This window comes from Pieris brassicae, chromosome 1 (genome assembly GCF_905147105.1).
Source record: "Pieris brassicae chromosome 1, ilPieBrab1.1, whole genome shotgun sequence".
NCBI classification, from domain to species: domain Eukaryota; kingdom Metazoa; phylum Arthropoda; class Insecta; order Lepidoptera; family Pieridae; genus Pieris; species Pieris brassicae.
In genome coordinates, this window is record NC_059665.1 from 4,937,217 (window position 1) to 4,963,833 (window position 26,617).

Sequence of the window (26,617 nt, forward strand, 5' to 3'; positions counted from 1 at the left end):
TATTTCCCAATACGCCTCTATTGTCTATCGTCGTATACGTACTACATATATCATAAGTATTAAATAATATTATTACTCCATTAAGGAGTCATTGAAGTAACATTAAACAGATCGGAAGGCACAATAAGAAGAAATACGTAAATGGCTATTAGAGATACTAAGCTCAGCCGATTACCGCGAGTAGCTTGTACATTTTGCCGGGTATTCTTGTCTGAACAGAGTACGGTTTCGGTTTTACTATTTTTATTTCAGAGCCAACTTTACCGCTGCTAAGCTGAATATTGGGAATTTTCAACGCGATTTTCCTCACTCTTTTGTATATGAAAATATTTGTACATTAAACTTATAAGCCGGATTGAAACAGAAGATTCGAGCTGAAACTAAGATATAATCCAAGCTAGCTTTATATTCATATGGATTATTTTTGTTATGGACGTGGGTGAAAATGTTCGTGATTCCATAGGATGGATGTTTTATTACGTTTTATTTGTGCATGTTATCGATAATCGCTGCTTATTTCTTTATATCAATTGTGTTTATATTGATGGCGAAATATATTTCATATATTTTACCTAAGGGCATAACTAATTAAACGTTGTAAGCACAAACGAAATGCTGGAATAATGAACTCAGTGAGCTTACTCATATAAACATAACAAGCGGGTTTTCAACTTTCAACAACGTGGCAACATCCGATAAACGGCAAACAACTGGAAAAACAATTTGAACAGGAACTTCATTTGAAGTATTTTTTACTCATAGCAACATAGTATTCGCTGAACAAATTATTATGGTGTTTATCTACAATTTGTTTAATAGGCTAGTTGATATCAATGTTTATATAATTTATATCTACAAAACTTATTCGAAAAAAATTTCAAATTATAGAATCAAAAAACAGAAAAAAGGTTTTTGTTTCTGTTTTGTGTTTGCTCGTTAACTCTGTGTCCGTAACCCTATAGTTCAGCAGAAAAAAAGGCTTTTAGTCCGCGCTATCTCAGTCGGGACGATCAATCAGGGTCGACTAAGCCGATTAAGTTAATAGAGGAGATTTATAGGTGACTATTTGGGTCTTATTGCGTATGCTGGCTATGTAGACCTAATGTTCGGTTAGTTCACAAACCGCATTCACCGAGCAGCGCAATTCTACTCTAATTTCATACTGAAAACAAACAATTATCCCAAACCATTTCATTTGTGGCTGCATTTCGTTACTGCGAATGGATTTGGGACGTTCTTACGTACACTATTACGCCCTCTAATTAGAATTAGCGACTATTACACATACTAAGCTTTTCACATAATCTGTTGGGTTATTTTATCCTATTACTGTGTTTCGTTAGAAACCGTTGGGGAAATGCTTAAATAAGTTACCGTAGCTGTGACTACGAAAGTCTCAGCGGAAGTGATTTTACTGTGCTTTACATGCCATGGCATGCTTTTTGTTTAGTGAACTGACATAATTTTCTAGAACCTAATACATTTTTGCCGAATGTAAAGACTTGAAAATATTGTAATTTTGAATCATTTTCCTTTACATTGTCGGTACTAAATGGAATCATTAAACCAAAGTATCAATCAGGTATGCAGAGAATACGAACAGTTGGGCGTTTGCAAGTAATTTGGCGTAAGGCCAGAGCGTCCCTTGACCTTTGGGTTCAGGGGGCCCTACGTGACTCGTAAGCAATTCACAAGTTTATTCAAGAAAGATTTACTCCGTACAAAAACATTCAAACGATAGAAACAATAAAAAGCTACATGTTATTCGTTTAATATCAGATGTCTGCTTATTCGATATTAGGATAACGTAGTCAGTAGAACAAAGTCAGTTTACTGATCCAAAGAATGAGACCAGAAAAACTTCCTCCTACATTATAAGGAATTACTTTACATACAAACAACAGCAAATAATAAAGGTATTTTTCACTCAACAATTTTCATAATTGATGCGAAAAATAAACAAAGGAAAAGTTTGGAAACTTTGCGAGAGCGATCCCCGAGTGATATCTAATTTTTACGTCAAAGATTCTTATGAAATAACCTAAATATAAGAATAAGCGTGTCTTTATTATATTGTTCTCGAGAGGGGAAATTCTATGATCAGCATTTTATGTGGCTTGAGATATAAAGGGTGCACCGGAGCGAAGATTCTTTTTGTGGGAGGTTAATAAATATAATCTTCTATCACATTATGTTGTACTTGGTTTATTTTTGTAATACAAATTTCAATGCTTGCGTAAGTCCGTGGAATTATGAAAATTAAATTGGTAACGATTTAACACTGTGAGATGTTTGGACTGCTATATTGAAATATTCCATTTTACACGCCACATAGAGATTTTTTTTTAAATTGGCATCTGGTTCTTAAACGATTTGTGATATTTTATTTACGTTGACCAACTTTGATACTTTTACTACCTTTTGGAGCTTTGGCACAGGCTATCCACAGGCTTACTGAGTTGGTAACAAAAATGAATTATCCTATACGACGAAAATGGGTACGATTCGTCGTCGTAAGTACGCCTTGTCTAATAAAATCCAATTAATAGCCAAAGAGAATTCTCTGTGGACAACCAGATCTAATAATAATCAAATATTTATTATATATACAGACAAACCTATACACTGAATGAATGAGGTTAAGATTGAAGACAAATATCATTATTACAAGAGCTAGTAACCATCAATAATCGACAAGCTTATGGAACCCCCTTAAGGTCCCTAGATCCCTAAAGGTAGGCCTCACTAACGAGCCAAGCTCAAACAATCAAATGCTAAAATGAGGTAGTCACACTGCTATAACACTTCTCCCCTTTAATTAAAATCTTTAGTCATCTGTGACTCATTATATTTGTTTTAAAATTGATTCTGAAGGTATACAATCTTGTAATGATACAATGAAGTATGCAATTATTATTTTCTAATTTTATTTGATCCGTCGACGTTGAATTCGTATATTTCATGAATTGTGAATTCAAATAAGCAAAAAATCATCGCAAACGTTATATTAACGTTGTAATCAGTGAGGCTGATGTGTGTGTGAGACTTTAGAGAATGTACAAAATATTCCAATAATGAATTCGATATAAGAATATAACATACAGTACGAGTTCTTGAGTATGGTTTGATTTTAATGGATGAAGGTGCCGTATGATGATACCCCTAAGGTGGAAGGAATAGGCACATTTTATTTTATAGGCAGCTTCTTGTCGTTGACATATAATATTTCTTGAATAAGTATTAATTGAAAGGCAAAAATACATCTGTGCACAACTAGGTTTAATCTACTTCACTGTGTAAAACTAGAAGAAAATGTGTCAAAACTTACCTACAGCCAAAAGGTATCTGTTCTGAAACAAAATAAAATAATATTAATATCAACAAGTTATCCCAAAACTTACAGTAACTTGTATGTCTAAACCCTATCCATAATATTGAAACATATCACAGATTAAACCACAGGCGCCACATTGTTATCCATAATTGCATTATCTACAAACCTTCCATATATGTTTAGTACAATTGGGTCAGAAAAGGCAGGGCATAAAAGAGGCAATATACTTATCATGTCGTTAAAGTGAGTAACAGTTTATTGACCCTTAAAACGTGTTATCGTTACATTTGCATAGGGCTCAAGATATCCACAGCCCCGCACTACCTCACGTTTTTACGATCTCAATACTTCTCCTACGTGTTACGATAATTTATCACATATGGCTTCCTGTATACAACTGGGTAATACACTATAGTAATGAAGACTCGCTGTATACCAATAACGCTAAATGTTTAATCTCTGGATGTAGGGCGTAGTGTCTCGATAGAAAAAAAATTAAAATTCTTAATTTAAAGGTAACATACCATATAAATTAACGGAATATCATAACTTAATTCGTACTAATAAAAACCTTTACAGTTCTATATATTTTTTTAGTCATATTTTTCGGTTACACGTCACATTTTTCCATTACGCGCAATTTTTTCTTAACCCTACCACGCATGATTCGAAGTACGAGTACTTTCTCCGGCCGAGTAGGAATAGCATGTCGTTTAACACCGATAGTATTAATTCTATTACAATTCATGAAATTCTGTAATAATCTACTAAGATTATAATATATAGGAGATAAGGTAAAATTAAATATTTGTATTAGTTGTATTCAAGTCTATGATAATAAAAGCCTATTGTTCAACTTTACATAATTTAACTTTTTTTAACCAATTTCTGTAAAGTTGCATATAGTAGATCATTTTTCGAAAAATGATTCTCTTTCGAATTATCTTATATGATAAGATTCACTTCTTACGTGTGTACACTAGTACACGCACACATTTTTTTTTTAGTTATACGCCATGTCAGTTTCGATGTTTTCCTTCAAAGAGAGAAAAGAAAGGACTATTAGCGCACAGCCAAATGCAAAGTAAAATAACCAAACATATAAGCTTTATAGCTTAACAGTAAAGTAGCGAAGAAGTTATTATAACATATTAGCAATGTAACAATGAATTTGCTTGGAATTGTTAAAGATTCTAACGAACAGTCTTTTATTTCGTAATAAGAGAGGCGTTTGGCAGATAATGAAGTTGTAAGATAACTTTTATAATTTGGGGATGTTTAATCGTATTTAAGCGCTGTTGTCGCGCTCCATTGGGACAATAATCCTCGTTTGGATCTTAATTTATCTTAATTAATCCAGCTTTAAGGAACAATTTACTAAACAATGGTAATTATTAAAAATTGAGTTTCGTAATTAGCTCCTTTATGACGGTTTTTCCCAATTAGCGGAAATTAAAATTCTTTGTATAACCTGATTATTTTTAATTATCCACGGCTTATAATATTTCAAACTTTATGCAAAAACATATCTAGGGTATATATTTATTATCATGCTAAAAAGTAACAAATATTCTAACATTCTATAAGATAGAATTTTAGAATAATATTTTCAATACAGTCAAAATCTTATATGTTATAAGTAAGAAAGTATATAATATATGCTTACGCATCTTTCTTTTCACGATTATTGTGAATAATAAAGGAACCTATATAAAGGACAGTATATAAGCTTACATTCTATCTTCGGTCGGTTGCTCATCTATGAGCGTCGTGGTGAACAAGAATACATCTGGAGCGAACCATGTGTTTCCGCCGGTTGCCGTGACGATGAGTCTTTCACTTGATCAGCCCATCTGGTAGGTGAAAAGCCACGTAATCCTTTACTTTCAGTGTTACCAAGCACGATCAGTTTATCAAAGTTCCATTTAAGTTGATTCAAGATGTTTAATTTTGATAAAATATATTAGTTTTTATCAAAACCCATTAAAAAAGGTATACGATTTTAAGACAGTATATTAGATCAACATATATCGTTTCCCAGCCCAATACAATACCAGCATTTAGCTACATGCTAATGTATCGTAAATTTTCACGTAATATTAGCTACAATTCATGTAAAATTTTCATACTGTATTCGCGGTTAACTGTTTATAACCTATAAATCATTCAAACATCACCCGAGAGTGGCTGAGCCAGATAGCAGAGGTTTGCGATGTAACTCGTACACATAGTATTTTGATTGCAAGTGCAGCTATCGGTGAACGACTATCTATTTACTTACTGAAATATTGCTTGTAATTTACTAATTTCCTTATTAAAAATAAATTATATCACTGATAAACGTATCAATATTTATAAACTGTAAACTTAGTATTTGCGTTAAAGGTAACGTCAGGATCGCTAAACTTACCGACAGCGTTCCTGAAGTCACTGTTTTCATATACCTTACATGGTCTTGTTGCAGTATACATACTTAAAATGTTGTAGTCACAATCAACACAGGAGCGTATACAAGACTTTACAGGAACATGTTAATTATTTTATAATTTTCAGGGGTCAAAAACGATTGAAATGGAATTAACATTAATCGGGGCTCTTGTTAACGATTTTGCAGGTACAGTGAATAGCTAATGAGCCTGCATTCTCTTTGTTACACCACATTCATTTCCAGTTTTCATCGTTTACAAAAAACTGCTTTGTTCAATGCCCCTTTCAGGGAGACAAACCGCCTCACAATTATAAGCTTAACGTTGATAGAAAACAAACGAAAGATCGTATCGCTATAACTTCTCCTTTGCGTATATTTTGAATGAAAAAGTGCATCCTCTACTATTTATATACAATAGACATGTAATAATATGACGCACGCATCTTTTAAAATATGGTATAACAGATTAATGTACTAGAAACCATATTGAGCAGTTTTGGCCTTACGTCTTTAACATGCTACTCTCATCCCAGAGGTCGAAGGTTCGAACCTTAGCTTGGCCAATTATCTTATCGTTCCGCATCTCTCCGCATTTAGCACTCAGCCGGCTGGCCCTACTTGCCTATTAGAAAAAACAATACATCTCGAAATCTGTACACAAATCTAAGGCCTAAACCTAAAATGATGTAACCCTACTGTTTTTTTTAAAACTAATGGTTATAAATCTTAGACGATTTTATAGCTTCAGAAAATTTTTGCTTATTTAACGGCCCCTTTAAAATAAGCAAAAGTTGAAGAAAATATTATCAATCACATAATTATTTGCCAGAACCGTTTAAAATTTCATAAAATTCACGTTGATCTTTTTGTGAAAACATTTATGTGGTTTGATCCATAACGTATTAATATTTGAATCTGAATTCCGTTAATATTACCATCATTATAATAAAATCATGTACGAATGTATTTACAAGTATTAAATTTCATTATAATTAAAACATAATGTATTATTTACTTACACCTGCAAATTCCAATTTGCAATTCACTGATGTATGATTAATTTTATGGTAATCATAGATTGAGTGGAATATGTATGGTTAAATAACATTTAAATTCAATTAATCGTTGCGGTAGTTTTATAATACAGAATGTTTGATTACTATTTTTGCTGCAATCGAATTAATAAATATTCTATTTATTAATAAATAAATATTAGTTATATATCTGATGCATCTGAAAATACCACACACAAATAATGAAAAACTATTGTTTTTTAGTTTACTTCAGTAGTAATTAGTAAATATCATCATAAATTCATGTATCCTTTTTTAGTTTACTTTTTGTTCTTGTTTAGTTGTGTAATATGTATTTTGCACTTCTTGCCTACTTTATCTAATTCAATATTTTTTTATTCTCACAGTGGCTGCATGTAAGAGATCGCTCGAAAGCGATAAGGCCGCCAGTCCTTTCATTTAATTATGTCCAATTTCTTGTAATGCAACGAAGTGGTAATAAAAAAAAATACTATTTAAAAAGTAGTTTATAAAAGTCAGTAACGAAAAAGTTACTAAAACATAACAATATTCCATCCTATATATCAGAATCACCTAGTTACAATGTTCCACAACCGTAAGTTTCAACGAATATGTGGGTGGGGCTGAGATCTATGATCGAATACTATGTATACTAGTAGGTACTATCTACGTCAGTAAATTAGCATTCCGTCCCAAAGCATATAATATAAGTAAACATACTAACGTTACGTTGTAACAAACCAATATCTGCTTTAAAGGAAGATATCTAAAGTAAATTGAATGTTATCTTACCGCAAGGAAATATTACAATAATGTCACACACAAGCAGCACACAAATTCAATCCTTTCTCAAAACTTATGCATTACAGCATTGATAAACGCCGTCTAATAAAGTTATGTGAAGTGACGACGTCAAGAACATAGTACTGGTGCTTAGGAAGTTATGAATGGAGTTGTATTTACTTACAAAGTTTGCTCTGCTAAGGTTTATTGCTACGGTGGATTTGTTAACAGCCCGTGGGGGTAAAATTTGTGTTTAACTTCTGAAAGCGATACTAAGTGACCGTTGAATTGCTTGTATTTGAATATCATTTGTACAGGCTGTATTATTTTGGAATATTATATTTGTATTGTCTTTTGTTAAAATAGCTTTTACACATTAAGAAAAACACTTTTTTGAACGGATTAAAGCTTAAAGTTTTAAAAATAATACATAGCTTTAATCCGTTCAAAAAAGTGTTTTTTTAAATATTATATTTGAACGGCTGTGCTGTACAAAGTCCTAAAGATTTCTTTCAAGGTTATTTATTAAAACAAACATTATAAAGTAATTCACTATATTCTAAGTATATGTTTGCAGTAAATAATAGGACCCCAACTCCAGGGAACTAATTCTATATAATAAAATAAACGTAATAATATGTTAACATCGTCTACATAGACTAGTGCGGTACTAATACAAAGTCATAGTAAATTAGCAAACATAAACTAAGATTTACTTAAAGTATAAATATATCACAAAATAGCGAAATCATGTATTCAAATACACAATACATTCAAAGGCATAATTTGCAAAAACCTTTCTTTAATAGAGCAAGGGTCTTTTGTAGTTTCTTTGTACGTCAAAAATAACATAGGTCCCGACGAAAAACATTATGTACATAAGTAAATAACATGTATTTAATCCGATAGAGCTTGAAAATTGGAAGAAGTGGTTCCCACGCTCTCCCTTTGTAGGTTATTCGTTTATTTGAATTGTTTTATGAAGGTTCCAAACTATTTTCGACCTAATGGTCTCTAAATGGTAAATGGACCTAATGACCCTAACATAAGCTTAAACTTAACTAAAACGTCAGAAGTTACGCTGATCGAATTGTTGTTTGAATACAGAATACAGCAAGTCTAAATTTAAAAAAAAGTTAGTACATTAAACTAAATAGGATTAAAAAACAGGCCTGATGTTTACTTCTGTATTTTCTACTTCTACGAGTCGGAAATAAAATAAATATTGATGTGGATTTTGTGTGATATCTTAGTAACTGCTTCTAAGTGTTTTATTTTTATTGAATTCTGATGGAGATAGGAATACAGAAAGAACTATATTATCATTAAAATGAGACGGGTAAGGTATATCGTGAATTCGATATATAAAGTCATAATAAACGTAACTAAATGAACTGCACACAGCTTATAACATGGTTGGTCAATTGCTCACGTTCAATTTAACGGGTAACAAGTCGTAAATTTGTATTACGGACAAACCCAGGTTACAGCGCATATTAAGCGGTAGAGCACACACACATAGATTACACGGCCGCAGAACAATCCCTAATTTACTTGCTCACAGAGCTACAAATGGACTAAAATATTAATGTGGCTTCACCCTCGCTTTGTGATTACTCCGCTAACTACGGATTATTTCGATAACTTTTATCGTCTTTACTTTTGCATGTTTAGAATATTAGATCATACAGTTTAAAATATGCTTTTAATTAAATATGAACATGCTTCTAGACAAATCTATATATATATATATATATAAATTCTTGAGTCATAATGTTCGTTTCCATACTCCTCCGAATCGACTCGACCGATACTTATAGCTACTATATGTGGGTATACTAATCGGCTACCATCTAACTTTCAAACCCCTAAGCGATAAGTGTCTACCCCAAATTTTATTTTTTTATGATACAGCATACAAAAATACATACAACCCTTAATTGTCACCACTCTACAATCAACCGCTATTTTTGATTATAGTAGGTAGGTTATTTTTATTGAACTAAAAAAATGTTTCCTGGACATAATATACATGGCAAAACGATGTTTGTCGGGTCAGCTAGTATTTTATATTTATTCATAAGCTAATTCACGACGTGGAAAGTCTAAACTAATGATAATAAAAAAGACTAGACTACGGCGTTCATTTATAACTGTACAAGGGATAAGGTAAATAATGCTTTTCTATATTTCAAGAGAACCAAACAGAAGTTTAAATTTTATATGTTGTGGCAGCTTCAATAAAACCAAGTTTCAACTAGGCATAAAATGTATACAATTTCGCGTAAGCAATAACAATGGTTATCTCTAATTAAGGTAAAATGAGATGAACAAGGAATTGTTCGCAAATTAAAGGGCGAACGTTTCCTCGACAGGTTAAAGGGGTGTACCCCTACATTATAAATTGTCAGTAACTCATGTTTTTGTAATTATTCATTAATATGATTCATTCGTTACCGAATAATGATGCTTCATAAAATAAGGTTTCCTTTTCAGATCACGTTACATTCGTTGATGAATAAAAATGTTCTTAAATATTTTGCTTAAAAGGTTCGCTATAAAAAGTATTATTAATAATCTTATTCTAATTATTTCGATATTTATTAGATTTCAAATGCTTGTATCGTAAACTTAGCCTAATAATTTATTGTTACAAAAAAGATAAACAAATACTTTTTCAATACTGACAGGGACTAAAAGGACACGAACAGGTTTTTATATCCGTCATCGGGAATGGTGACATAGACATATTAAATCCTATATCTATCACACCTGACAAGTAAAGTAATTGAATTTATCTAACACTGTAGTACGTTAGTTTATAATTGCTCTATATTTTGAAAACAAGCTTCAAAATCTCTCAATATTAGATTTATATGTAAAAATGGAGAATACATCTCTACGTGTTCTAATTGGTTATACGAGGACCCCTTTTAATAGGTTGTTATAGATGTCACAAGCACGATCTAACCCTCGTGTCCTACAGGTAACCCACCAACTTACTGGGTTTCGAAACCAGTCCTTGTAATCCTAATAGTTTAATTAAGTTTCGAATCTTTGAAATCCATTCCTTTTTGTGTTTTAGTGATTACTAAGGTAACATGTTATGCGTCAGTTATATTTTCTCTGTTTATGCCAATTCCCATTCATTGTCTTAAAATTATTGAACAAAAGCGCGTTATGTTAAATGTGTAAATTTTATGGATTTTGTAAGTAATTTCTTAGAAAATGTATTGTCTATCTTACTGCTTAAGGGGTCTACCACCCACCTTACTAGTGGTATTATTATATTGATTTAAAATAAAATAGTGATGTATCTTGTCTCATCACGCCGTAAATACAATGAACCGAGAGAAACAAAATCCTCTAGTTAATGCAGTTATTACACTGAATTCGTTTCTATGAATGGGATAGACCGACCGCATTTTGCAATAGTAATTACAATATTATTTAAAGCGTATTAGTCAATGAAAATAACTTCAATAAAGCATAATTTTCAGGTAAAATTGTTGCTATTCATGAATTCATTTTCAGTTCAATGTACATTACATTACAATGTTACTTAGTTTATATGTGAATATGCGTTTTGAATAGAATAAGGTTTAATTATTTAAATTAATTAACAAGTTGATGTTGAACTTTGCACACAAAATCAATGTTTTACATAATTCCCTAGAGCATTTGACGAGAACTTTCGCTGTGTTTATCGCGTAATTTTGACTCGTGACTAATTAAGTTTGTTGCACTACGACTTATTGTGTAAGAGTTTCTATGAAGAGGATGTGTATAATTATAACTTCGTTCTATAACTATAACATCTATATCGAGTTTGAGAGAATCTATGCGCCAATGATAAAGACGGCTACTGCAATTCATGCTCACCCTTTTCTGAAGATTTACGAGTACATCTTCCATGGAGGAGCAGTTCTATTCCATTTTCCCAACTCACCTTCAATTCAATACAATATGCTTCGTTTGTAGAACTAATGTTTTAATAAACTTAACCTTATTAATATATTTAAAATTTATTCATAAGCTTAAGTTAAAAGTTTTAACCTTTTTTAAGATGCCTATAAAATAAAGTACACAAATTAGAAAACTTACTTCACAACTTATTTAATGCAAATTACGTTAAAGCTTAACTAACTTTATCGGACTTGATTCTTCATTCAAGTTATCCAGGTAATGTTAAATTTGCATAGAATTCTCTTTCACTAATCTAAAAAAAATATATTCTTTGGGAAAATTTAAGGAAAATAAGTATTTAAGGATTCGGCCATTGGAGTTTGAAGTAATTCTTAAGACCCATTCATAGCGTCGCTGAAATTATATCTTATTTGACAATTTTCTTAAGTCTTTGAAGTTGTTCTCAATTGAACGTAAATAAAAATTTCAAAGGTACATTATGAGTATGAATTTTCTATTTCCTTCAGTCGCAACATACCTTTAAAAGTAATTTTATTTATTATATATTTAAATGCAATAATCGAATGGTAATTATGAAGTCATAAATTGGATTTCAAAATGTTAAGTAAATCGAGCAATTGATAATTGACTGACGAACCTTGTAGTCACAGTGCTGGCCAATATATTTCCGTCTCCATTGACCTAACTAAGTATATTTACGTATACCTGATATATCGTTACTTAAAACATAAATATTTTATTCTTGTTAATTAAACTAAGACATTCTAGTTTCTAACTTTAAAATTTGCTGAGCGCTGTTATAGGTGAAAAGAGAATTGATTCAATGCAGAATTTTTCACGCATCAAACACCGTAAAATAAATAATTCAGCACCCACGCGCACTTAAAAAATATATTTTAATATAAACAGGTACGCTTTAAATTACTAAATTAATTTAACTGGAAGCCATGTTAGCCATGTAAATTTAATCAGGTCGCAAACAAATGACGAAGGTGAGCATTATGGTGGATGCCCGGACATCGTTTATTATGAAAATGCGGCTAACCAACGAAAATATGACAGTATTAATATAAATTGCACTTAGTCCGCCACCACAGTATGGAAAAACAAGTGCTACGAGAGCGTGGGAAAGGAAAACTGTGGAACTTGATATAATCGTCCCATTAGCGCCTTTACGTGAAATAAAGATGAATTACATGCACTATATATACTACACTACAATATCCAAAAACTCCTTTTTAGAAAGACGAAATGTAACACATTTAACACAAGAACTACGTGATACTCCATACGTTAATAACTGCATCAATGTTAATTTAAACATAATACATTATTGAGTATACAAACTAAACATTCTGATATAGAATTGATAATTACTATTAGCATATTGGACATAAAAGTAAACGTCAACTATCAGATAATAATTCACTCTATTCGCTTAATGGCTTATCTATAGAATAATGGATTTCGGCAATTAGTAATTCACTAGAATACATTTAATGTTTTTGTTTCAATTTGCTTTCGATCATTGAAAACTAATATTGCAAATTAATACGAATAAACATAACGTTCAAACTCTGCTGACAGTCGTAACATATTATAACAAGTACACAACGCCATTAAAATAGTATTGCCGTAAAGAAAATGTGTCAATGCGACAATAATAATTTCTGTTTGAAACGTGAAAGCGGCGAAGTAAACATTATTTTTCTTTTATGTTAAAAAGTATCGAGGTTTCTTTTGATGCATTCTCTTTTATTTTAATCTTGTAAAGTTAAGTATCAACTTCTTATGTATAGCAATAACTATGGTACTGTCAATAGGCCTATGAAATCCTAAAAATAATTTAATATGGCGAATATTAAAATTAAATGAATTAATTCTAGTCGATATCGATCGATATATTATTGTTATCCCTATTTTGTACTATAACTTAATTTCCCAGGTCGTAACCACAAATTATGGGGATAACGCCTTGTCTACATCAGCACGTCACGACGTTGTCAACGTGGAACGGTACGGTATCGCGACGCGGTGCGTTGACGTGACGTGAAAATTTATGCTACCGTAACGTAAAAATCGTCATGATTCCGCCATGTTACACGTCGCCGCGCCTTGGAAAATTCCGGTACATTCTTCACTAGGTGCCGGAGAAATAGCAGTCTTGTACTAGATTCACCCACACACGAAGAGATATGTTGGAGAAAAAAGATGTGAAAGGACAATACTGGGTGCATCCATATCTTTCAATGATGAATGTGATGGGAAAAATTTCACTAGAAAATACGAGGCGTTGAAAACATGTGAATACAAGTTTTGTAGTTATTTTAGAATATGTGTATGAACTTTTGAAGAATTATTAACAAGAATCGCAAAGACAATGAAACATTAACTGAACGGGCGCATCAGCCACACGTGGGCTTAAGAAGACGTTGCCATACCGCACCGTTCCACGGCGACGACGTCGTGACGATGTGGACAGGCCCTAACGCCGTTTTAATGTTTTACATGTACGTGTATTTGTTTGTTATATCACAAAATAACGAATTGTTATATTATTTGTCACTTAAAAATTGTCACACAAAGTAACAGTGTAAACCAAATAAAAATAAACCGTCTTACTTAAAATCTCATTAAACTCAGTGTTAACAGTATAGTATATTTTACAATACACTTTAACCGCTGAATAAACTTAATTATTGCTTACTTTTCATATTTTTAAAACTTATAATAATATAATTAATTTTCTAAGAGGTAAAAGCTTATTTCGATAAAGCATTACAAACAGCTTCCTAAAATACCGAATCTGTGTTGTTCAATAAGTTTTGTAATTTATTTATTAAAGTCGAAGATAAAACAATCAGTTCAACAGGAGAACAAAGATTAAACTCTAAACCCCTAAGATTCCAATAACAGTTCACTGAGGTGATGAAATTCAAAACCTCTCCAGTCTATTTGATGTCGCGTCGAGTGGGTATCGACATGGACTGACGTAGCGCTCAAAAGTGGGACAGTAATGAAATTTCTCACTTGCAAACGGTATTAAAAGTATCGCAGTTCGTAACGAATGTAAATTATTTGTTATGAATAGAATTGCGATAAAAATACATTTAACTGTAATACGAATATTTTCTGTATGAAGAGGTGATAATAAGGTTGCATAAATATGTGGTCCCGCAAAGCGTGAAGGATTCTATGAATGTACGAGAACGGATTTTAACTAGTAATCACTTCACTCGGCTCAGCAATTGGTCAAAGATGTATTAACGCTAGATGTTAGGTTTCCAAATTAAGCTTAAAGTCAAATCTTAGAGTCAGAGTTAACAAGGAAATAAAGAGAGGCGATGCGACAAGCCTAATATATTAGATTAATTTTTTTAGCTTAAAACTAAATATTGTTAATCAATTTCTAAAGACAAGCATTATCAACAATTACTTAGTAGTATGTGGTAGTACGAGTGAAACTACAGATTAATCCCGCTATATCAATATATTGGAACAGCTATTGTTACATAAGCTATGTTTTCCTAGTTCACACTAGACTTGTATTCCCTCCGATAGCCTGAGGCTGACCACAAACCACAAACTAACAGTATACATATTATAGTAATGTGTTTTGCAACTGCAATATTACGATACTATATACTTATATTAATGACCGTGATAACCCGTAATGTATTTCAATTAAGCTCTATCAATTGACAATAATGTCTACTCGTTAATGTTAAATGTAAATCAACAAATTGAAAAAGCGAATAGATAAATACCTTGTATGTGAGACACGGCAGTGGTAAGTATATGCTTATAGATGGATATCACACTCTATTCGATATTCAGGTGTATGTGGAAATATAAGCAGTAATCTTTGGATGGTTGCAACCAGTAAAAGTCTCTCGGGTACTTCAAACACTATCGCATTCAGAGGCTCTCAGAGTTGCTTTCGAACACTTCCGTTTATCGAGGGCTATTTCAGTGCATTTTACTGTTAAATGGTTACAGAACTTATTTTTGAGTCGACTAGTCTGGACTAGCTTGCAATTTTTTTTGCCTTCGTGATTAATACGGCAATCATTATTTAGACATATGGAACGTTGAGTTACTCAAATACTCGATGATACCACATAGAGCATAGCTTATACTTTATTGCAATACACGCAATATATTATACACACGTGTGTGTAGGTTCTTTCACCCTTCATAATATTAACAAAAAAAAAGGTAAGTTGCTAATCATTTTACACATATTCATAATATAAAAAAAAATTCATTGTTTTTTTAAAAGTTCGGTGTTCGGTTCGGTACTAAAACATAGAATATAACTCCAAACGTCCAATCACATTAACTCCAGCATTAAAAGGGAAATTTTTCTAGTCCATTGAGTGGAGAGTTCATAAAATATGCTAATCAAGGTAATAAAATATTTAGATATTCGCTTTGAAATCGACTCTGTTCAAACTGATTTCACAAAAAGCTTCAACTCTGTACGGACCCTTTGGAAATAAATGAAAAAATCCTAGCTTTTACCCCTTTTATCCTTTTTATTTTGAATCCTATGAACGTTATAAAGGAAATGTGATCATAATCTACGATGTCCATGTTTGTGACACATGTATATATATCCATAGGAAAACTTGGTCTGGAAAAAGGAACATTTTACGAAATTGTTATCGACACAACAAAACTATCACCTGAAGAAATCGATAATATTTAATATTGGAATTTTGAGTCGTTACATTAGCTTTAACAGATACAGAGTAACTGAAAATTTTCAATATTAAAGAATAATCCTTCCAGTTATTGTTTTATACAAGTTTCTAATGACTAAAACTTTTAAGAAAAATATTTTCAAAACCTAACGTTCATTCATTATATTTAAAATAAAAAAAATCTAGAACTATATTTTCACCAGCATCACTCGAGCGTAAGTTTGTGCTTTTAAGTTTAAAAATGGATTTCCATACAACCTACGTAAAAGCATAAGGCATGAACCTTATGTTTTGGATGGAATATCCAAAAATATTTATTAAAAAATTACAATTTAAATTTAAAGTTTTAATCTTGTGCGACCTAAACTGTATGTTGATGATTGAATCACTACTCAGTGTAGCATCAAAGCAATTTATTATAAAACATTTTGCACTATTACATAAATGCAACAAGACATAATCGTTTAAAGTGTTATCAACATATTGAAATAATATATGGCCTCTTTTAGCTAAAAATATTAATAAATCAACAAGCTCTTGGATGCGGAGATTTATGACATGTCTTGTTGAACATCGATTTAAAGTATAAAATGAAAATTCAAATGTTGGAAGTTTAAATAAGGGTTCATATAAATTATGATCGTACACGTTACAGAGTACTAAAGACGTTGACACTCTGACGTTAAATATACAAGGAAGATAAATTCAGACGCTGTAACATTTCACTATACTACTTCACGCCAAACTTCTTCACAAATTAGTCACTGCCACGACCGCGTATAAATAACTCAATGATGCCTGCACTTCTCGAAATATAGTTTACAATGTAATAATTATGCATTTTAGGTTGGACGAAAATTCATATTTACGTTTTATCAGTTTAAATCCGTGGCTAAAACGCTTACGTATCTATTTATTCATTGCTAATTGCAAGGCACAAAATATACACGGTTTGACATAAACGTTAAAATAGCAAACGCATGTCAACACTCAATTTGACTTTTGAAGTTCTGTTTACTATAGACCATTTATTTTGTGTTTTTATAGTACCAGTCTCTTTTACAAACAAGCTGTATGTTTACGGCAGGTTTTGTTTTCATCAAGAACCCTGCGGCTACAATGTGAGCGATAAGGAAGTAAGAAGACATTTGATATTTCTGTTTATTTTACGTACAGTACCGTCTTTCTATAGATAAGTCTTTAATAACACGTTAATGAGACGGCAAAAAATCCAATTTACTCCGAGGTGTGCCTAATCGTTGGAACAATTTTTAATTAAACAGAGCGACGCGTTCGTCAAACACGACCGGGCACGATGAACAGAAACCTATTTTAATTTACTGAAGGTAGGTCAGATGAACTGAAATGAAAATAAAGTGCACGATATCGGAATTAATCAAAACTTTCCAAAAGAGTTGAATGCAACTGGAGAGGCGTTTGATTAAATAAGTACGAGCAAGTAACTGATAGGTAGAGAAACTTGCACCCAATCATTGCACTTTAACTATTCAATTTCTTAGACGTACTTTTCACATTGACTTGTTTTTAAGGTTTTAGTTATACCTCTTTCGTTTGGTAGTTTGTTTAAATTTAGTTATTTGCTGTATTCAACTGTATGCCTCTCCGTTATCGGGTTTAAGAATAAAGACTGCCTTATCCCGAAATTGCTAAAAATCACTTATCCGCAAGCGTACATATCTTGAATCAAAGTTTTCGCTTATTAATATTGTCTGATGAAAATTACCAATGCGTTGATCGTTACCATTTGCTTTCACTACAATTGAGATAAAGAAAGAAACACGAAACAAAAAAGAATCATATTCATATTAAACGACCTTACCTTTATATAACGAATACATATAACTTTTATATCTTCGTTTTATTATGTAAACAACGATATTTTAATAGCAAATATGAAGCTTTTATATTTTATGATAACTAAATCTTTATGGTTAATAACACATGACACATAAAAGTTAAATGGTGCACAAGTGACCTCCGACCCGAGTCATATTTGTGTCATATGAATTTTTAAGTTCCGGTTTCACCGTTCCATGTTTATTCCTAAAGGACATTACGTTTTATCCAATCGGTTTTAGTAATTGACTTTTAGATAGCGTCGTATCGATTGGATATGGAGTCATATTAACTTTTAAACGCACATAAAATTATACGCTCAATATGTTTGAACGCATACGAATTAATCCGTTAATGCTTCATAAAACATTCTACTGTTTTTGTTCTTACCAGAACTAACACAATTTTTTTCATGCTATATGCGTTTTTTATTGATTTATTATCAATATAAAATAATACTCACTTGTCGTTCATGGGGTGGCTAGCAAAAAAAATTACTTTTCATAGCGTGTCTATTACCCGTCTTATTCGTAGAAATCATGACCATGTTTAGATCGTCCATAGTATGTAGTAGATCTATAGATTGACCGTTACATTAAAATATTCCGTAATGTATTCTACTTGAATTTTTTTTAGTGTAATAGGAGGCAAACGGGCACGAGGTTCACCTGATGTTAAGTGTTACCGCTGCCCATGGACACTCACATTGCCAGAAGGCTCGCAAGTGTGTTGCCGGCCTTTCAAGAATTGGTACGCTCTTTTCTTGAAGCCTCGACCCTAAGTCGAATTGGTTCGGAAATACTTCAGTGGCCAGCTGGTTCCACATAGTGGTGGTGCGTGGCAAAAACTGCCTTAGAAAACGCTCAGTTGTGGAACGACAGACGTCGAGGTGATACGGATGGTATTTTGTATTTTGAAATGAAGTATGTTATGCGTAAATTTAATAAGGGTTTCTAGTGGCAACCAGCACTTGTTTAATTATGAGGTACAACACTCTCTCAATGAACATGGACATGACGTCAAGTACCTTAACTAGGTCAAATGTCACTGGAGGCTGTATTAAGCGGTAATAGGCTGCAAAATTAGCGGATGAGTTCATCAAATATATTAACAATGTCATCAAGATATCAATTAATAGTTCCTAAACAAAATTTATAAGCTTATGCGTCTTTGCTTGCCTATAAGTTTTTTGTTTATGTTAAAATTTAATATAAGATATCTAATCCATATTTTGTCTATTCAGAAGGATGTTTGAAATCATAAATTGCATGGAATTATGATATTAAATAAAATGAAACATAGACAAGCAATATTTAGAAGTGTATGTTTTTTCTCAAAAACTTTTCTAAGCAAAATGCATGGTTTATATTTTTTTATACCCTGACTTGAGTTGCAAGCTCAGTCTGCTTGGTGAAAATCCTTTTCAAATTTAAAAGACCTTTTTCATATTTTCCTGAAGCAATAAGTGAAATACAAGTTAAACGATTGAATTAACAGCCACGTATGTCGAATACACTCCTTAATCATTGTAGAATATTATTTCCTTCATATACTGTATAAAAATATTTATGAGACTAAAATTTTAAAGAAAATAGCGAAAATTTTAAATGGTCCAATTTCATTTTAAGTATGCGTAATGAATCTCGGGCACTTTTCTTGCTTGCAAGAGAGGCATAGTTATAATAATTATAGCCTATGTTCTACAAGGCTGATTGCTTTTGTTCACTCTGTGTGAAAAATGGACGTTTTGTTTCTTTCGAATTTTCTACACAGACCGTCCGTGTAAAAAAATCCATGAAAGTAATTTAAACGTTAAATTAATAGCTATACGGTTTTAAAAAAAATCTTCTGAATAACAACATTCTTCTTCAACATATATGCTGAGTAACGTATAAGAAAAAGAAAATTAAAAAAGACACGAATAAATCTAAGTTTTTCGTCTTTTGTCTAACACGTAATCACTTTCGATTCCAAAAAGCTTTTACGTTGGAACGCACGTAACCTGTAGGTTACGTGCGTTCAATTGTTGACTGTTGGAAGCCAGGATACATTTCATTGTCGACACGGCTTGATGAATTGTATAGCAACCAGTCGAGCGCAAGGAAACCTACACTTTGCATAGCGTCTACGAAACAATGAATGACTCAGTTTTCGCTATAGCCATAACGAGCTTTCTCAGTCTCAAGCCAGCTCATACACTCAGTTTTGTGTTCGTTATTTGAACTTTAAGTTCTTGAAGTGTACCTATTTAATGTTTTTGTAGCGTGAATAACTTCGCTACCAATTTTAGTTCGTATAAATGTTTCGTTTTGTTTACGTTTGTTAGGGTATTCAGGGGTTTAATAACGCTTATGTACCGTTGGTTTTCTATTTTTGTGTCATTAATGCTTTATAGTCACCGAGTTATAAGGCTTTTGAAGAAAAAACATACAAATTTTTTATTTTAATGTTGACCCACACTAATTGCACTTCATGCAATAGTTACGATTAATAAAATGTTTTTAATTAAAATATTTCAAAAACTATTTCTACATATTTTGTCTCGAGGATAAAATATTTGTATAAAAGGAATAAGATTTTTGTATACTTCGTAATATTTACATATGTATAATTGTAGCCCACATACTTAATTATTTAAATAAATATCTACACAATGTCCTAATAGTAGCCGAACAATACACACTGTCATATTATTATCTACAAAAACCGTACCTCCATATCATTATCTGCTACACTCAGTATAAAAAGGTGCTAGATAATAAGATGTTTTCTTTATTTTCCTGCGATTGTATTTTTTCTGAAACGAAAGGCTCCTGTAGGAGGGATTTGTTCGGATTTAGAGGGTGCCAATCTCCAGCGGGCTAACCACTAGCGGTAACTGAATACATTGGGATAGAAAAACCCGCCTTTTCCTTTCAACAGATTTTAAATTTACCCGAATATGTTGCTTATCTTTACAAAATCACTATTTTTGTTTAATGTATAGATAGGAAATTCCCTGTTGGGTACAGGTTTATTGTAAGTTACTATGGTGATGAAAACAATTATTCAGCTTTTGCAGCTAAAAAGTAAGAAAACATATTCAACCAGCGGTACCTGGGGCTTATGGCTATTATACTGATGGCAATGTTTGTAAACTTAAGCAAAAAAATAAGATGTATTTAGATAAATTCACTTTAATCTTAAAAACTTAACTTACAAATAAATCTTATTTCAATAAATATTTCATACATTCCTGAATATTACTCCAAATTGATACAATATTTTACACTATTAAGTTTATGTATTGTAAGGAATTTTAACCAAGTATTGGAGCTCATAAAATACGAATTCATGGAGTCTAATAATAAATTTAATATAAATTAAGGTGAAACAGAATACTTTTCCATTAAATATCATAAACTCACTTTTATAGAGCTAAGCTTTTTAGTAAATGTTTAACGGATTTCGGCGCGAAACTTTAACAATAGAAAAATTATGTTTGTAATTCTTTTGAATAATAATAATGCTAATAAAAGTACACCGTATAAACTGTCCGTCGACCTAATAACCTCTCTAGGGGATAAAACGTGGAGCCATATTAATATCCGATTATGATAATGAAGACAAAGTTTTTGTAACAAAACAAAGGCCCAGGTGGCAGCACTCAGAAAATTATGCACAACCATATGGGGGCTAATCCATCAAACGATCGGGATCGCTGGCTTTCATTAATCATTCTCTATTGATTAATGTGTCACCATACAAAATAGATATTATGACTCTCAAAATTGATGAAGTCTTTCCTGATTTTAAAACGCTGGTGATAAAATAGATGTAAGTGAATTTCTCTTTGAAATTTTCGTTTCTTAAATAATTTAGTGTTTGTTTCCTGTAAGTCCTGTATGTTTCCACAGTTCCTGTATGTTTAAAGTGAATCTGTGTTCGTCTCCTGGTAATAATTACTGTTTAACCAGGAAACGAACCCACCATCGAAACACAGAGGTTGTGCTTTACTATTAGTATATTATATCAAACATTATGTTTAACAAATAGCTATCTTTAAAGGTATATTTCTTTGTCCTATGTTATCCTATGATTTATTATATAACAGAAGCTCGTTTATATTGGTATAAAGCATTTATGATGCCTTATACCCTAAGCGTGGCTAAGGATAAAAATGTTCCAGTATAAAAATGGAAATTCTTCATGCTAAAGAAATTTTATACTCGTCAGTCTCCATAGACGTATGTATTCCCAAACGAAGCTTACTGTACTGTAATAAGACTGATTTATGTTTTAAAAATAAAGAGGTGAAAAGGAAGATGATAAGGAAGGTAAGAAATGTTTAAATCTTATTATGCTTATAATTTAATTCTATTATATTTGACGCCTAAAAACTCTTAAAATATTTTATAACTAATTTTTTAAATATTTACTATCTATTTTACTTCTCAATGACAAAATCATTTGTTGTTATTATTGTTTAAAATATTTTAAAACTTGAAATTATTATGTGATTTTTAAATATAGTACCAATACATAACACAGATCAACAATTAAATGCTTTGAAAATACGAGCATTTGATGACTGATTCGAAGCAGCGCCATCAAAAATTAAAACATAATATCTTGTAGAATTATATATATATATATTAGGTCTATATACTCATTCTTCTGAACCGCACACATATTTTCAAAAATATAAGAAAAACCCCTATTACGTCGTCTATTGACGATTTTCAATATCATATTCATTGAAACTATCTAGTACTGATAATACGACAACTTGCATTGAGATTGAAATTGCATTTTAGACTGAAGAGAATGTTTTCTCGGACAGACTTGCGGGTTATATGTACTGTATGAAGCCTGAAGCCATAGATACAATACAAACAGAAAAATCATGCACATCGCGACTGTTTTGTGGCCCGGGAATTCTAAAACCCACTACTACCAGCTAGCGCGCCGTGACACGCTAACAGCCTTGTTCATTTCCCGCCATGTATCAATAAGCATCCTGTTACATCTGCCACACGTGCGCTAGTTTATCCAACGGGCTAAGAAGTCGTAAGCAACAATAAAGAACTAAGTTTTCTACTTTAATTTTCAAAGAGGCATTTGACTTAATTTATTGATGCAAAGATATAATGACAGTGGCAATGAATTGTATACACGATTGTTGGTATTGCCTTGTATTTTAATATTGACGTACTTTTCATAAAGCGCAATCTTAAGGACGTTTAACTTAAGTAAACTGCTGCCTTAATAACTACAATAGCCCTTCGAACACTGTTTGTACAATATCTAAAGGTAGAAAAGAAAATACCATAGATCCATAATTGATTTAGACGTTTAATTTATTATCACGATCATTTTGTAAATCCGGAAATCACATAAATGATTATCAAGGTCTAATTAAGTAGTGATGGATGTATTATTTAATCCGTTGTGCGTTGGATTGTCGTTATTAACCCGAAACATCAAGCCGACGGCGAGCTGGCATAATTAATATTGCAAACGTTGTTACCAGATGGATGAAGCGGTGTGAGGGAAGGGTGGCTTGTACCTAATACTAAAATTTTTAACGTCCATCATTATAATTTCTATACAGAATATAACATTATAGTTGTCTTTCATTAAATACGATAATGAAAAAGAAAAATTTTCGATTGGTTACTAAATGCTTGATTTTTAATGTGACATAGTAATAACTTTGAAAATGGTTCTTAAGGTAGGCGAAGTAAATATGTCGTTCGTTTAAGCATAATTATTATACAAAACTCTTCGAAATACAAATTGCTTTAATGAACTTAGTGGGCCTTTGTTTGAATCTATCAGCAATTACTTGAAACATTTTATAAAAAAAGTACCGATAGGATTCAAAAAGCTTTTTTATATTTACAAACAATAAAAGCTGCGTTTCAACCGTTCTATCAAAAATTGCAAAAATAAATAGTGGCTGGCACTGTAACCATCTATTCTGCGTGCATAGATTGGTATTAAATGGGTGTTCTGATGGAATTCAAATAACATACGTACACACGTTCGAAATACATTTGAGCAAGCTTCTCATAGTATCAATTTCTATAGCATCATTGATTGGCATTATAACCCGGCACGGCCTGAGAGATCTACATCCGTTTCACTTAAAATTTTCTCTATAGCTAAGTAGGTGAACAGTCTTATGTGTCTGATAGGCCATCGATGTTTTACATAAGATATACTATTTTCCTCTTGTTTAAAGCTCACCTTTTAAACGTAGGAGCACTCAGGTTTAACATCGGAATGTTTCCAATAAAATAAAAAGGATAAAAATTTCAGTAAAATGGAATCAATTATGAGCACGTATTATGGGACTGATATCATTAAAAATATTTTTTTTTCTTAATGTAAAGGGAACTAATTCCGCGGTATTCCGTTTAATACTAACCAAACATGTAACATAATAAGCGGTAAAAAATGCTTTCGTCTCATGAATGGCCAATGATGCGACACATTTCTCGTTGAAACCGGACGTAATTAATCAAACAACAGAATTAATTATAATAAATTGATACGCGGCTTATTGTGCGACATTCGAGGTATGACAATTTTATGCATTTCATGCTTTTATAATATTTTAAATGCATCAATACTATTTTGCCGAATAGCAATAGCGTTAATAACCAAATTTACAAAGATGTTTTATTTGTAATTTATAAAAAGTATTTTGTGAAAAAGTTGAAATAATAAAAATTAAAATCATTATTTTTGGTAAAAGTTACATCTTAATATTGAGTACAGTTTGTATAGTTTTGTAACACGCTTTCTTTTACGTTATGTAAATTGTAATGTAATGTACTTTTAACCAATAAAAGCTGTATTAATTATAATTAAATATATTTAATATAACTTAAAAGTATTTGATATAATAAACCTGTACTTTTTTCTATTATTAAAAGCAGATGTTTCTGATTTTAATGATACCCACCTTTAAATTAATGATTATCATTATGAGGTAATGTATCCTGACTTTCAACAATACATTACGAAATAGTGGGTGTATACTAATGAGGTAAGTTGAGGTGTATGCGAATCATTATACGTGGCTGTTCACCGCACGACGTCATTTCCACGTCGCGGTTACCACGCATCTAAAATTCCTGGAAATTCACGTGATTTCTTCGTATTCAACGGGCTTACTAAATCTTAAATCCACTAAGTAAAGCTCATTGGGTTGAATTTTATTATTGGTCTATTATTTTTTCTCTAATTTGTTTATCATCCCATTTGTCCCTCCTTTCAGAGGAACGAGTTTTGGATAAAACCCGTTGATATCGAGATTGAACATTATGATAAACGAGCTTGGTCTGGATATCCTTAGTTGTTCCTCTCAGACTTTGAATTCGAGTTTTGTTTTGTTTTCATGTTTTTTTTTATTTGTTCGTGTATGTTACGTTTGCTTTTAAGTGCTGGTCACATTAAAAATTATATTTTATTTTGTACCAATGTATTAGTGTGTCAAGCGTTGGTTGCCAAGTTTTTTTATAAATAAGGAAATCTAATATAACATTTAGAACATATCTCGCCCAGAATTTTATTGTTAAGCACTTTAAAGGTCGGGTTAATAGTGTAATTAATGGTCTATTGTATACGTAAGCTAAGTATTACTTACATGTGTTGCAGTGCATAAATAAATAAATCATTAGTGCTACAACCTATTTAGGTCTGGGCCTCAGATTTCTGTTTTATGATGATTTGTAAATTGAATAGGCAAGTAGGTGATCAGCATTATGTGCACGTCGTCGACTTTTTGGTTCTAATGCAAGTCGGTTTCCTCACGATCTTTTCTTTCACCGTTCGAGCGAATGTTTAATGCGTACATAGAAAGAAAATCCATTGGGATCGAACCTACGAACTCAGGGACGAGCGTCGCACGCTGTAGCCACTAGGCCAACACCGCTCACCGTAGTACATAAATAAATATATCAAATACTACTTCACTTATTACAACATTACTTTATTAAAAGCATAAACTCAACCTTAAGTCGTAGAATATCTCATTTTTCTCAATTTTAAACCTTAGTACACAAGAATATAAAAATCGTATTTATTTCCATTAGCCTAAAATTACAGACAAGATCATATCTAGTTATGATACATCAGGCCCAGGTTGATGACCTATAAAAAGGGTTCGTGTATGCGAAGTAGTTGTGATACGGGGTGGATGCTGGAGTGTGTCGTTAGTCAATGCCGAGTAACAGGATACATACTGAATTTGTTATTCATGAGCGATCTTTCTTTTTCCAACACGTGTTTTAATAATAAAAAATTATGCTATTGTTCTACTGTAAGTTTGTGGATAAAAAAAGTGCTACAACTAAATACTAGACGAGTTTACTAGACAAATTTATTATTTTAAATACTATACTAACTCATGTATTATATCAATCAAAAATAACTAAAATAAATAATCATTAAAAGTAGGCCCAACAACGACGGCCCATCAAAACAAAATAAAATCAAATTTCTGGTTGCGAAAATATCTTTCACCTAACATCTGAAATAACAAAGTCAAGCTCAATTT

At 31.8% G+C, this 26,617-nt stretch overlaps 1 protein-coding gene across 4 annotated transcripts in view; it reads right to left on the minus strand.

Annotated features, from left to right (window-relative positions):
* LOC123714674 (poly(rC)-binding protein 3) overlaps positions 1–26,617 on the minus strand; it is a 103,888-nt gene that overhangs the window by 63,282 nt on the left and 13,989 nt on the right. For 2 of the 4 annotated variants that reach the window (XM_045669057.1, XM_045669050.1), the window contains exon 2: positions 3,329–3,350. The gene's annotated coding sequence lies outside the window, so the exon portion shown is untranslated. The remainder of the gene's footprint in view (positions 1–3,328; positions 3,351–26,617) is intronic. The other 2 variants (XM_045669067.1, XM_045669076.1) reach the window with 2 other exon arrangements.